Raw genomic sequence first — 15,218 nt, forward strand, 5'->3', positions numbered from 1 at the left:
AACCACATGGAAAATTTTCGAATATCAATTCATAAACAGAGTAATGATGTGACAATATCATGTTTACTGCATTTAAACCTTGACACTGGTGAATTTGCGCTGGCCAATTCATTTGTTTATTTAAAACTCCATAAAGATATCACAGCAAATATATATCGAAGCAAATTCGATATACAAGCGCAGACTTTTATAAAGTAATTGAGAAATTTACATACACAGTCCTTTTTTCTACTGTTACGTTTGGCGTAGCCCTGCTTACGATGCTGTGTCACGCCGTGAACACACAGTATCGTACGCAGGGCTACGTTAGGCGATGATTCTTGGCACCCTTTAAAGTTATTAACACTTTGTACAAATGAGTGTTTTGGTGCTCCAAGCATGTATTCACTTTGATGTTATGTGAGTGTTGCATGGTCGCGTTATACAGCTTCAACCAGCAGCAGTCATAACTGTGTTGGTCAGGAGTGGGATTGGTGACCTGTCGTAATTCTTGTACAAATACCGGAGAATGGTGCTCCAAACGATAAACTCAGACTAGAAGTGAATTAGAAAATAGAGTCAACACACTGCAAAACTCGTAAAAAGTGTTTTTGGATTATTGCCAGTGATGAAAAGGGTAGCAATTGCAGTGCCAGTGCTAGCTGCAACAATTGTAGCCAATGGGCTGTGCGTCGGCCGGCTATTTCTGACGTTTTGGCTGTGCAGCGCCGTCCCGTGTCTACAGGCCGGCGCTGCACTAAGCCAGCACGTCAGAAAAAGCCGGCGCTCAGCCCGTGGACAGCCTATCATTATTACAGCTACATATGTCAGTGCGAAATACGAGCACTGTGAATCATTGACTCAAGTATAGGTTTGGTGGACAGCAATTTTCGTGTCCGCGCTGTGCCGACATAGGTTAATGACGACAAAGTCGAGGAACCCAACGATCTTATGATTAATATGGATTATAAGAGGCATTTTCGCCCATAAATATCTAAATTATTCAGAAGCAGTTTGAATTATGCCCGTCGACACAAGTTGGCATAACTCGTCGAAATGAGGAGACCCGGGGAGGAAACATAGAAAACAAACATCAGCCGTGAATGGTTATATGCAAATTATAGGCCCTGGTATCATCATAACTCTGTTGTTTAGTGAGAGAGGAATTCTTGGCTACAGTTTAATGCCTGTGTTATCAGTACCATGGACTGAGTGCTACAGGTCATGTGAGGTCATGAGACTGCGTATGTTTGCGTTGTCGTCAATATCACAGTGATAAATACTTCTGCTTTGCATTTGTATAGGTCAATACCTAGCTAGACGGGTACTTCAACAAATGTACGTCATTGGTGTTCCAGCCTGTTTGTAAAACACAGCTTCTTGCTCTACTTCGGAACAACATCGAGATGCCTAGTGTTGGACAAAACCTGTATGTCTGTATAGTGATATGGTATTGGCAAAAATGGAATTTCAGCCCAGATTTGAATACACTTTTCAACTGCAACACGGCATATTGTTGAAAGTGCGTTGTACTTCAAAGGCAACGAATTTTTATTTTGCAGCGGTTTATTTTATTTTTGACAAAGTTAAGGGAGAAGGGGAAGAAAATTTATTTATTTACAAAATGAATTAAAACATAATGTTTTCTGCATTTAAATGTCTGTTTAAGGTAAAATACATCAGGGGTATGTAGGGGACTGATTTCTCCTGAAGTGTCTATCAGGAGCAAACAGCAAATCTTTTCCTGCAGAAGCTCTTCGTGATAAATTTTTTTTCGGCGGATGTACATTTTCCATCAACTAGCAGTAAATTGGCCAGGCGGGCAATTTTCTCTCATCATTAGCTGTCGAGAAAGATAATGTTCTTGGTCAACAGGCTACATGAACAAAGTCTCGGGCGTAATGAGCGACTTTGGAAGGTTTCAGCTGTTTTCAAGAGTTTTGCTAATTGGCGGCAAACAATTTTCATCTTCAACTTATGTTGTTAGGACATTTCTTTCCGAACTGGATCGCGGGACGGAGTTAAAAATAACGATGATCTTAGTCGTCCCAAATTTTAAAAAGTACATGGGAAAAGCGTGAGGAGGCATGTAGATCACAACAATGTTCATGATGTCACAGCAATTCCACTTCATCGAGACCTGAAAAAAATAGTGGCGATTTAACTTCTACATTGCATTCACCAAAGTTGTTTTTTTTATTTACATGTTTATGTGATAATATCTTTGTTTCAGATCAAAGAAGTAACATACAAATTTTAACGTACCATGTATGAAATAAATTATGCAACTTAGGTAGCATGCATCTCAAAAGTGAAAGATTTAAACTGTTGCTAAAATTTTCCTCAATGAATCTTTCAAGCATTCTCTTTCAAAACCAAGAATAAAAATATGGGGGAAAGCGTGTAAATTTTGGTACTCAGGCAGCGAATTAAATGTACCGATAAAATTTAAATTAAAAATTGTCGCCATCCCTACGTTTACTCAATGGAGAAAAATTAATTTTGTATTTTCAATAGACTAAGGGCTTCAAAATGAGTCGACACAAATGATAGATCAGAAAAGTATTGGAAAAGTTTGAGAGTCTGAATATCTGTCCCAGAGGCGTATCCGTAACACATCACGTATTAAAAACCTTGACGTTTTGCGCTCCAGCTCTCTGTAAAAAGTTCATTTTTGACACTATTGTGGATGGAAAAGAATACTTGTAGGTATTATACTTATACACTGCCCATTTTACAATTACAATTATTATATTTACTGACAAGATGAAAATCTAGATTTATGCGCAGCATAAAGGTGACATAAAGTTGCATAAAGATAATCTGTAATCATTTTTATGCAGCATAAAGATGGAACTTTATGCACCTTTATGCTTGTGCATAAAAGCGTTTAGTGGCTGACTAAATTTAATCACCTTTATGCAGGACATTACAGATGCATAAAGATTCACATTTATGCATCAACCTGATACATCTTTATGCACAACATAAAGAAACATATTCAATCTTCTGTAATTTGGATCTTGTAGGTCCAAATATGAACCTGATTGTTCTGTTTTTGCACCTATTGTACTGTAGTTCTGCACTCATTAACTACATTAATATCATTGTTGTATTAACTACTTTGCACATTTAACCCATCTAACATACACACATATCTACCAAAGCAAGATCATAGAAGAGGTATCGGTTTTAATTGTTTATTTAAAATAGTTAAATAGGAAATCACATGGGACAAAAAATACAGAATAAATTCCTCAAAACTTCCTCAAAAATACAATATACTTCATGTGAAAAACAAAAAATACACTTATTGTTTTTTTCTCAGATGCAATATTGAAGTGTCAACCAAGTATCTGAGAACTGATTTAACTTGACTCACTTTACACAGCAATTATGGCTTTAGTTATAACAAATAAATAATAAATCTATTGTTCTCTAAGATTTAAAATAAAATTGGATGTACCGGGTGTTTTGATGTCTAAGTAGAAAAGAGACTCCACATTTAGCTATGTTTTGTGTTGCATTGCTAGTATCTATTACAGATCACACATGATAATGAGTTCTGCCATATCATTGAAAATTGCCATACAAATATTTTGATTACAACCTAGACTCGAGCTAAGATTCAAGCACATTGCATGTACATAAAGCTACAGTGTTGCCAAAAATAATTGTAGTTGTAAGTTGGTGTACTTAATCTGTAAAATTTGTTTGCAAAGATGCACCTCATTTTTAACACATTGTTCATGAAATATCAAATATGGCCACTGAAGAGACTAAGACAGAATTATTGGTCTTTTAACTCAGCCAGTAATCGGTCGAGTACAGTCCACATATTCACACATGTACAGCTTTGGGTATTCAGCTTAAATCACTGATTATAACTCAGTTGGTGTAATAACATATGGAAAGTGTTCCCAGTTGGACTTTCATGAGTACAGCCTCTGTCTGGTTAACAAAATTCAAAAGTTGAGTGGTCTTTGTTCGAAACTAAAAATACATCACTAAGCCTTTGGCAGAATCAAGAAAATGTATAAAATATGCTTATACATGTACATTAAACATTGTCCTGTATTGAGTTGTCAATGCTGCTGGTATTGTCATGTGTCTGTCAGGCTCTGATCTGATTGATACCAGGCCCTAAATGCAAGGTAGCCTCAATATGCATTTCCTTTGATGCATGTGTTTTTCCATATGCAGTTTCACTTCTTTCTCTATCCCATGGCAAGAGTCTCCGAATAAAGGCACCACCGTTGCAACTTCTGTCATGTTCGCTATCCTCAGAAGAAACACACACAACTATCAAAATGTCTTCAGCTTGATGCTAGTCCTTGGATAGCCCAGATTGTATGTATTTCAGTTCCTGAAAATAATGATACACAGAATAAATCATCAGGACTGTACATCATCAATTTTGTTTGTTTTGTTTAAATCCGTGTATTTATAGACATTTGATGATTCATTTTAAAGTACTTCACTAGACAAGAATGGTTAAAAGTTGATATGTATGCAAGAAATTTGATTTCTGAATTTCACTGAAATGTTGATTCACTATACATTGGAGTCTATGAGAAAACTATGAATAATTCACAAACACAATTAGACTGAAAGATTCCGTTGCATGCGAGCGTTCCGGTGCATTGCGACCTACCTGGTAAAGGGTCGCAGGTCGCAGTGCGCCGGAGCGCCCGCACACGACGGAATCTTTTAGTCTTAACACAATCGATGCTTTCTGAGGTGTTTGACAATTGATACAAATGTATTTGATTAAATTACGGTGTTTGAAGGTTCAGATGTGGACAACACTTTTGATATTTGAATTTCAACTAAACCTATTTCACTTTTCATGGTACTAGTGGTCTACAGGTCACTTAAATATTTCCCTGACAAAAGTTGCTATATCTCTAATACGTAAGTAATAGAAATTGTTCATTGCCCTCCATGAGCTCGATTTACAATAAGACAAGTCTCAGAGTTTCAACAGCAAGATGTTCATGTGACAGATAATTATACTTTGTTTAGATTTACAGTTAAATGACTACCAAGAGTGAAATCATGCGAATCATTTTATCTCCCAGAATATTTTTGAACACTAAAACTTCTTTTTAACAGGACAACTACTTATAATAAAAAATTGACTGACCCCAATGCTGTTTGAAAAATACATGACCTCCCCTTTGCAATTTTAATTTAAGGTGAACCGCATCCCCCTTCAAATTGTGCTGGCTTACCCCCGGCTGTAATAACTGAATGCTCCCTTATTGAATAAACTGGTCATCTATGTACTGTTGTACATCAAACTGACATGTTTATGCCTAAATATACAAATATGAAGACCAAAATGTTTTTTCACTGATTCATTGCCTATGTTATTGACTAAATATTCCTGTTTTTGTTAAGAGAGACTGTAAAATCATTGTACCTCCCAGACACATGGAGTATGGTCGTGCTTCCAATAATAATTTTGCAAAACATGTCATCAATTATGCGCTTTAGCGAATGGTCAATAATGCGCTTTAGCAAATGGACAAGTCTTTGTACGTTGGCCGAGAACTAATACAGTAGGATCTATAGGTTTAGAATATTACATCTGTCAATTTAGGATGGAATATTGAAGATAGAAATATTTTTGTATCATGCAGCCTTGACCTACAGAGCCTTGTAACATATACATATATTGAACTAAAAAGGGCATGTTATGCTGGGGAATCACCCAGATCAAAGATTGAAGTGACTGTGTATGTGTGCCAGTAATAGTATGGATTAAAAGTTAATCTTTCGGTACTTGATCTAGAAGTCATCACTGATGACATACATGGAGTCCCCGCTGGATTATGTCATTTGAATTACGGTGATTGAATAACAATAACATACTCTTGCTAGATTCATTACAGGGGAGAGCGGTGAATTTGTTAAATGTTTGGAAATCACATGCTAGTGATCTGTTGGGGGTCATGTTTGTGTATTTGGGACAGTACAATTGCGCAAAAATATATATTATGCTACAATTTTTGAAAAAAGCAATGGTTTTCTTGCACACTGTATGTTGTTCGGAAAAAAGTTTCGTTCAATTTTAGTAAAAGATAAAATATGGTTTTTGAGCATGTCTGGAACATGTTATCAGAACAGAAGCTTGTTTCATCTTTCATTACACAATTTGCAACAGACTCTGCAACCTCAGTTTGTCTTGTGATATTGTTTCAAAGTTTTGTTTCCCAGACAAGGTTCATAAATTACACTTCATGGATTCATTCAAGTATTTTGGCCAGTGTCGGGAGACAGTGTTAAAAAGAACATTTCCTTGGTTTGACTATGCAATTATTGTATGTCATGTACATTTGTGTTTTGGAACTCATGGAAGAGCCCCTGAAGTTGTTTCAACACTATGCTCTTCTATAATAATTTCCAGGGTTTTCATATTTTTATTGTGATTTCAAAATTTGACATGGGCTAAGCTGCATCACTATCTATTACATTTGTATCTTCAAAAGAAGATTATAAAGGCAGATTTTGTCGCTTATGGCTGTTAGGTGACCTGCAAATATAACCAAATATCAAAGTTCAGCTAAGTAAAATTGTCGTACATGTGTCATGATGGTTCTGCTTAACCATGTTCATGTACTATAATTCACCAACACTGGTGCTTTGGTTAACTTGCCCTTCAAAGTTCATTACTTTAGACTAAAAACTTATCAGTGCAGACTTTGTAGTACATACCTCTCATATTGTTCCCAGTTGTTGGCATGCCTTTTTGTGTGACTGTCATTCCTTTGGGCACTACACTTTCCCTATTTGTTCAACGCCTAATAAATACATGTACCTCCAGGGGACCTGCAACTTGCAGAAATATAAAAAAAAAGAGTTAAAAATCCTACTGAGAAAAATCAAATTGTCTCAAACACAGATGATGAATCACATTTCAAGTCACGATAATGACGATGAATAACCATATTAATCTGACAGTCCATCGACACATATTTGAATCAGAAATATATCAAGCATTTTCATGGCCTGAAAAGGCTCAACATAATTGGATTCACATGCACTATGCATTCCTGCAGTATCTCAGAGCTTGTAGACTGTCAGACCATTGATGAAAAATTGACTCTTTTTTACATCGATGGTCATATAAATATCCAAAATGTGCATCATAGCATGTTGAAAATAACACCACATTTCTATTTCAGCATAAATAGAAATAATTTAGAAAGTTAAAAATGAATTGAAATGATGCGAAATAAAATGACATATCATGTTTAGGTAAGATTAGAATTAATCTCATGTTCACTTAAAGCCCCGACTAGCTGTATCTTCTAGCATTGTTTTTTTTTTTATTTTATATTCAAGCCGAAATAAGTTTGTGAGAATGCACTGATTTTGGTGATGTATACACTTATTATTAACTACCCACTGGGACTGTACATGCAACTTTGGCCAAGATAAAGATTGCGATGTGATTAAATATTTGCCCAAACATTAAATCCCACCGTGCATACGAGCAAAAACCCTGGATAATGTGCATATCTGCACTGAAATCATCACATAAACTGCACAGAGCATTGTGCAATTCGTGCTATAAGATATTGAATGGCCCTTACTTCACTGTTTGATGCATCACTCAGGACGCAACATTCTCTGAATGGTTTGGTCACACAGAGTTCACGCAAATGCATGTAGTTCATTCATTCGCGCAGTGAAGTTGGGCTCCTCAAAGGTCATAACCTCACCTCAGTCATAGTGTGAAATGTTAAAGGGATAGCCCACCAAATTATCAACCTGCCTTTAAAAGTTGAAGTATATTATTTTTGTAACATTCATAATGAAGAGATGAGATATGTGCTAATGATTCTCCTGGAAATTAATGTTTTATTAATTGATGTGTATGATGCCATTTTCGCCATATGGAAGCGCCACTTATCGGAATTCCTCAGAGAGGCTTGACCTAAGATGACGTTAAGTTTTCGTGTTTGGTTGAGGAAGTTAGGGGTATCACTAGGGGTCTGCTCTACCAGCTTGAGCGGACGTATAGAAATTTGCATAATTCAATAGGCTGCAGAGCCTCGTTCTGAATGTAAACAAGCAATATGTCGGAATACACGTCGTTCGAGCGACTTGGTCGTGAAAATGGGCTCGAAAGCTCACAAATATGATTATTTAATGCGAAATTGAACATGCTATGAGGTAATGTACACTTTTGAGAGTAATTTCATCGTATCTATGCATGATAGAAATAAATACTAATGATAATTGACAACTGAATTCGTACGTTGCAATGATGGTTTATACCTCTCAGCTGTGTGCTATTTTTAGACTGTGACCCGAAACACACTGATACAGGTCTTGAACAAAAATAATACTTGTTGTGTCAAACCACTTGCTATTGAACAACGCTTGTGACAAGTTTCGTGAATTTCTGACAGTGCGCCTATATTTGCGGCATGATTTCATGATGCCATGTATGCGCCGTTAGTGTTACCGTACAAGGCCGATCGTACAGCCCAGTGTACGCGTGTACGGCGTACAACGCTATGGCACTGAAACTCGCCTTTATGCTATCGGACTTCAGTCAACATTGACGAGTTGAAACATGGTAACTGAACAGTGATATACTACCCGTTACCAGTGAAAAGGAAAACTGTGACAAATCACGGTCACTCAAATCCACTCTTACAATGATATTATTATCTTGAAAGGCTGAGGGGTCAGTAAAATCAGGCGTGGGAATGTCCGACCACCACATCCTGCATCGACTCCAAACAGACAGACACTGACAGTTGACAATGACCGAATACAAGAGAAGTCGGCCAGTACAGTATGCACCCTATTAGAATATATGCTCCATATTAGTGTTTCTTTTTTTGAAGTCTCACTTAAGTTATATACGAAAGCGATCTAAATGTCATTCATAAGATGAGCGTAATGTTTGCAAACTTCACAGATCACAGTTCAACGCACGTATGATATAAACACATTGGGTAAAATTAAAGATGGCGGTGTATCGCGATCGTGGTAGCGAGTTTTGCAGTCTTCGTCATAGTTACACTTGAAGTTCGTTAAAAAGTCATAGGAGATGGCGAAGCAACGTAGTTAAGAGTCATCAAGCCATGAATTTTACTGAAGAAATGGCATAATGTTTGCCTGAACTTTAATACGGTACGCACGCGATCTGCAGAAACACGGAGGCAGACCGTACATGTTTTGCAGGGTGGACGTGGGAGCTCTTCGACTTTGAGTTGTTTTCTGAATGTTCGTAGTACCCGGTAGTATTAAACCGACAAAATAACAAAAACTATGGTAGTAAAAAGTTAAAATTGTTTGGCATATTCAACTGTGAAGAGAATGCGTATGCAATCATATTGCTTTGTTGCGAGTGGCAGACTTCTCCTGGCCGAGTCCCACTGCACTGGCCGAGTTGGTCGGCACCATCGGCGCTGGCGATGGCCGAGTTCGCAACTGCCCGACTTCTCTCCGGTTACCCAATGGAATATTGGTAGCCAATGCCTACGAGGACTACCGCGAAATTGTAACCCAAGCATCAAATATAAATATAACATAAGTTGGATTGACAACAGTAAAATATGTGATATTGTGCAATCTTTGGGCCTAAACAATTTGTAAACGTGAGCAAGGCGTCAGCGGAGTGCAACACGTTCCTCACTTTAAGCGGCCATCTTGTCTTCTGATGGCGGGACGGTGTGCGACCTACGAGGCCAAAGCAGTGATTTGCAGGGCATGAACAAGAATAAAACTAAGTTAGGGGGCTTCAATAATGATTAGACTGTCTAACTATGTAAAAATATTCACAAGAATCAGCTGTGCATGTACTTGCGGCAGCCCAAAAGTAGGCCTATTTTTAGCGAGCCATAGATCGACAATACACACATAGCACCAAAAGTAAGCCGTAGAAGTTGATAAAAATTCATAGGCACAAACTTAACTGCTTTATATGACCATAGAAACGTCTCTGACATCGTTTGTTGGGAAAAATGGGCTGAAATTGCCCCCAAAAAACAGGAAAAATCACACTAACGGTCAAGTAGAACAGCGCCCTCATCACTTCCATTTGAACGAAATTCCAATATAAATATGCAAATAGGGGTATCTCCGCTCAAGCTGCTACTGTGTGTTTGTATTGAGCTACTGCCCAATGGACACACTTTGCCTTCAACCTTATAACTTTGAACCTGACTCTAAATGGAGTGTCCTTCATCCAACAAACAATAGTTGTGCATACACACTTTCATGTTCTGAGGGGCACTAAATTAAACTTCAAACACACTTTCATGTTCTAGGGCACTAAATGAAATTTCAAGTTATCATTTCAAAGTACAGTCATAAACTACACACTACAATTTTCCTGTTCTCGCAACTCACTTTGAACTCTAATCGTGAGTTACCGGTAATTAGAAACCGCAATGGAAGTAGGAAGAGATTGCAAATCCAAGCAGCCGTTTTCTGCTGTCAATTGTGCAGTCTTGGGAAAATAATTGAGAATGGTTAAAATCTGAAAGCCACAACCTCACAACTAGTCATTGGGAAAAATGTCGGGAAAAATTCTTGGAAACGGTCTTTGCATACATAAAAACACACACTGTACTTACAATTTTGAAAACTCAAGTCGTGCCAATCTTTACCAGCAACATGTATTTTTAGAGGCGGTGTTTTCACTTCAGGTTTCGAATCATGCAGAATGCCTTATTGAAATCTCGCGCACGATTATTAGTACATCTGTAATACTTACAGGCAGGCATAATATCTAAGCTGTTTATGAGACTCCCTAGATCAGACCCCCTAGTCAATGCACCAAAACCCGAAAACTTTACATCATCATCTGGGCATTTCTCCCGGCATGCTTTGTGGAGGCTAAAATGGTCTCCATATTGCCTGATTTTGATATTTATTTTCATGGATAACTTCAACAAATCACTGTTTCTGTGCAAAAAGTAATGATAAATGCTTTTATGACATAAATATAAACCTGTACACAGCTGATTAAATTTTGGTGGATATAAGGTGCTGCAAAGGAATTTGGGTAGAAAGGACTGATGTAAAGTCAACAGTGCATTGGAGCTGTATGCATGTGGCATTGCCGATGAATGTAAATGTTGGGTATGCCCTCAAATTGAAGAGTCTACAATGTCACAGTCCATACAAACGTTGAACACTGCAAGGAAAGCATCCATGCAGGTCAGTTATGCTCGTTTTGAACAGCATCATTTTCTGATTTTCAAGAGCAAAACCTTTTGGTCAGAACAAATGATCATAAATTTCCTAATACATACAAGTTACCCGTATGTTTAACCCTTTTCCTGGCAAGTCCATATTTCACCACCAGGTCAAGATGGTTAAAATTAATGAAACACAACATATTTCAAATGGTGTATTTTAACATAATACTGTACATTTGAAAGCTGTTCAAAACTGTAAACTTGATTCTTTTGGACTCAAGCCAAGTGGGTGAAAATATGTCATGTTTTGGCTCAATACCATTTTTTACTGACTTGGCTGATGGGGAAGTGATACTGTCTGGCAGGAAAAGGGTTTTAATAAAATTCGATATATTGATTACTTTATTTAGGTCGCATATTGATAGACTATAGTATTTTCCACCGAAAATTCAAGGGTTCCCCTTGGGACAGGAGTACGGGCCCACATTCATGATTGCCCCCCTGTTTTGACATCCAAGATTGAATGTTCACCCTAGAGGTGAATGTTTTCAACTGTGACATTGTATGTTCTCTCTCCTTGTTAATATTACCAATTTTTGAAAAGGGGCGATAATCAAAATGGCTGTTAAAATTTGAGTTTACTGTTTAAATGTTTCTCAGAGGAATATTCCTAATGCAGTAAAAGCCAATATCCCTTCAGAGGGTAGAATTCAGAGAAAACCACGACAAATGGGAACATATTCTGAGGTCAACAAATTTCACAAGTTACAGCTAGTGGGCATTAACTCACATGCTATGTCATGTTACTTTGCACTATTTATAACCTTCTAAATTAATAATATTATTGTGACAGAGGAAATAAATTGACAACATGGATATAATGCCTCTATAGTAAAAAAAGATAAAAAAATATCAAGGGGCAGCCCCTTGATATTCTATTTTCTGTCATTGAGCCATAGAACATACATAAATTTGAGTGAAAAGAGTTAGGAGACTTGTGGGATTGAATTCAAAAATCTACCAACATATTCAACTTATTGCAATTTCAAAAAAAAGTATAGCAACACTTCATAATCTTATTACAACCTTTTCAGAATTAGAGCGCGAAGCCACTGCAGTGAACTGCAATAAAACTGCTTACACTAATTAGTTTCAGCTGTAGCCGTGGCCACTTTGGTGTTGAACAAGGCTACTTGATAAAGACCAAAAGTCTGCTTGTACAAAGGCAAAACTAGCACTGTCTGAGGCTCGAGTGATGTAAACTAAATGAGAGTTTACGATTGGCACCCTGTGTTCAAGATTAAGATACAATGTACATTACCATGCACTGGTCCATGTACAAATCTTTTTTATTTCAACTTCCCCAGACAAACTGTCTGCATGGGACATACAATGTTGTCGACTTTGCCAGCTGGCTACAGCTGAAACTAATTAGTGTGAGCAGTTTTATTGCAGTTCACTGCAGTGGCTTCGTGCTCTAATTCTGAAAAGGGTTGTATTAACCTTCATGCACAGCCAGGGAACACACAGACCTGTACGCAGGGCTAACATTGAATTTGAAGGTTCATATCATACATCGGCTTCCCGTGTCTGGCAAGCATAAATGTCATCGTAAAAAGATTGGTCAGTGTCTGTCGCTGGTCGTCGTCATTCGGTTCACGCATTGCGAGTGCATGCGATCGGGGTGTTGTCAAGTGAAACCGTATCGGGCTCAGCGGGACCCACAAAATTTCCACAATCAATGTCCCCGTCACGATCTCATCTGCGATGCTCCAAACAGTCCAAATGTGGTTGACTAAACTCGTGGGACCTTATGGATTCAACGGGAAACATTTGGCCATGGAGGTAGTCTCTTCCTACCTCCATGGTTTGGCAATGGTGGGTATTTGAGACACGACGTACAGAACATTTGGAACCGTCATATTACAACCAAGGCCACTGTGCTTTCCATTTCGGGAGATAACATCTACGGCTTTTTCCTCAGCATAACGCTTATGTTTAGATCTTTTGTCAGAAACATCGTTCTATTCATCACATCGAGTCGTCAATTCTCAGACGATCCCACTCACGCTGGCCCACGTGGCACCATGGTAAATCATCACAACGTTGTTTCTCAGAGTTACACAATGCCCATCGTCGTAAACTACGTACCTCTTTACGGCAAAAGCCTTGCTTGATTTTTGCGTAGGTCTGCGGAGCGGAAATTACGCTCTGGCTCGTGAAAATGCACAATGCCTTGTTTGCGTTAGTGGAAATATTACCGTAAAATACTCATATTTACAGCGATCACTCCACAAACTATCTGCCTACAATGTTCATCTACCTCGTGAGGCCGCATAAATGATTTTGAAGTACTGCAGGGTCGATCGCCGATAAGCAATGTGATTAGGTTTTGCAATCTTTTACCTAATTTGTTGGGGCGGAGCAGTCAGCATTCAACAAAGAAATACTGTTTACGCCAAATTTTAAGCGACTTTTTTAATTGGACGATAAAACAATTTCAAGTTGATCATCAAAAAATTGCAACATTGTGTGAGTCGGCAAGTGAATCCCAGAAGAACGTCACAATTGTATCTAAAATAAGTCAGTGATTGACATTTATTTTGTGTGAACGACAACACAAATTGGGCGACACGTACACAAACCGCAACTTAGGTTCGCGTTGATTGCGGCAGAAGTTGTTTAAACAACTTGTCCGGCGGGCAACCAGATTTTATTTTTGACTTGCCCGAATGGAAATTTCACTTGTCCCGGGCATAAGGCGATAGGAATTGTCAAGCCTGATCATTAATACAGACTGTGACTCACTGGTCATACAAAATTCGGGAGGGATAATCTTTTTCTTGCTAACACTTTTTGAAGGGTCATTATTTTCCATGGATTTAAAATGGCACTTTTGCTGATCCCTGGAATTACCTTTGTTCTAGTATGTAAGAGGACTATGGAGGGGTGATAGCTTGTTGTTTTCCATTGAAATTGTAATCTGGTGTGTAAATTTTCTGTTGAGACAATCTGGTGCCAACACAGGCCTTTAAAAACACCAACCAACCCAACCCCCCCCCCCGCCCTTAATTTTTGTCCGGTCCCTGACATGAATCAACAGTCATCCCGGGGTGCATACATGTACCACTAAAAGTCACATTTAGCATAAAGTGACCTTGAAATTCGATGTTCATTGAAATTATCAGGAATATCGATGATTTAAAACAAAACAAACGTTAAATACTTTGCCGGATACAGACATTGCTGAACACGTTTATAAAAGAAGGAGTAGACGTATCTTAGAGTTGAAGTTAGACACAATTGGGCTGGTTAAAAATAAGACAGCAGCTATACATAAGCTTACCTGGTATAGAGCCGACTCAGCGACGATCGAGGGCTTGAAGTGTGTGTCGACCTGTCGCTGGTGCGGAAAAGAGGTACTCTCTTCCGTTTTGGCGAGTTTCGTCTAGCCGCTTGTCGGACCATGTCGTAACTGCATGACACGGTTGTCGGCTACATGGACTGTGTGCCGCGGGTCGATGACACACTGGCACTAGATTCAAACGTACCGCATAGTCGTCGAGATGGTCCAGGAATTCAAGGGTAGACTCTTTAGCAGACATTCCTAAACACCGACGGGACATGTCAGTAGAAGCTAAAATATCGACAACTGAAGATTCTTGACGGCACGATCACGGGGTAGGAATGGTACGATGTACAGATATATGTGAGCGACGCCACGCCACCCATTATCGTAACAATGGCATCTTCTGTGTATGACTCCTTAAGTGCTCAAATATTCACGAAATGAACTTTGCAAAGAATTTGATTATAACTATCATTTTTACTCAATCTTGAAGAAAATGTTATTTTTTTGCTCTCGTTAGACAAAAATATTGCTAACAGAACCATATTTTCGTGTTTCGCCAGATAAAGGTACATCATTGTACACATTGACCCCCTAGCATCAGGCTGCAGTCCAGCCTCTCTGCATGTACAAAGGAGCTTACGCATTTTTTATCTTCATGAATATTCCGTGTTATATAACCAGTGCACTGAGCCGGATATTTGGCGAGATCTTTTTCA

The 15,218-nt window shown here is 38.4% G+C and overlaps 1 long non-coding RNA gene across 2 annotated transcripts; it reads right to left on the reverse strand.

Annotated features, from left to right (window-relative positions):
- Positions 1–3,165: 3,165 nt before the first annotated feature.
- Positions 3,166–14,891, reverse strand: LOC139129614 (uncharacterized). Of its 2 annotated transcripts, none has more exons than XR_011551629.1 (3): positions 14,497–14,891; positions 6,700–6,819; positions 3,166–4,345 (listed from the first exon to the last, which is right to left on the reverse strand). It is a non-coding gene; the product is annotated as an uncharacterized lncRNA (long non-coding RNA). The 2 variants fall into 2 exon arrangements; XR_011551628.1 differs by having other exon boundaries at positions 6,700–6,813; positions 14,497–14,887.
- Positions 14,892–15,218: the final 327 nt, after the last annotated feature.

The sequence above is a fragment of the Ptychodera flava genome, chromosome 3 (genome assembly GCF_041260155.1).
Source record: "Ptychodera flava strain L36383 chromosome 3, AS_Pfla_20210202, whole genome shotgun sequence".
NCBI lineage: Eukaryota > Metazoa > Hemichordata > Enteropneusta > Ptychoderidae > Ptychodera > Ptychodera flava.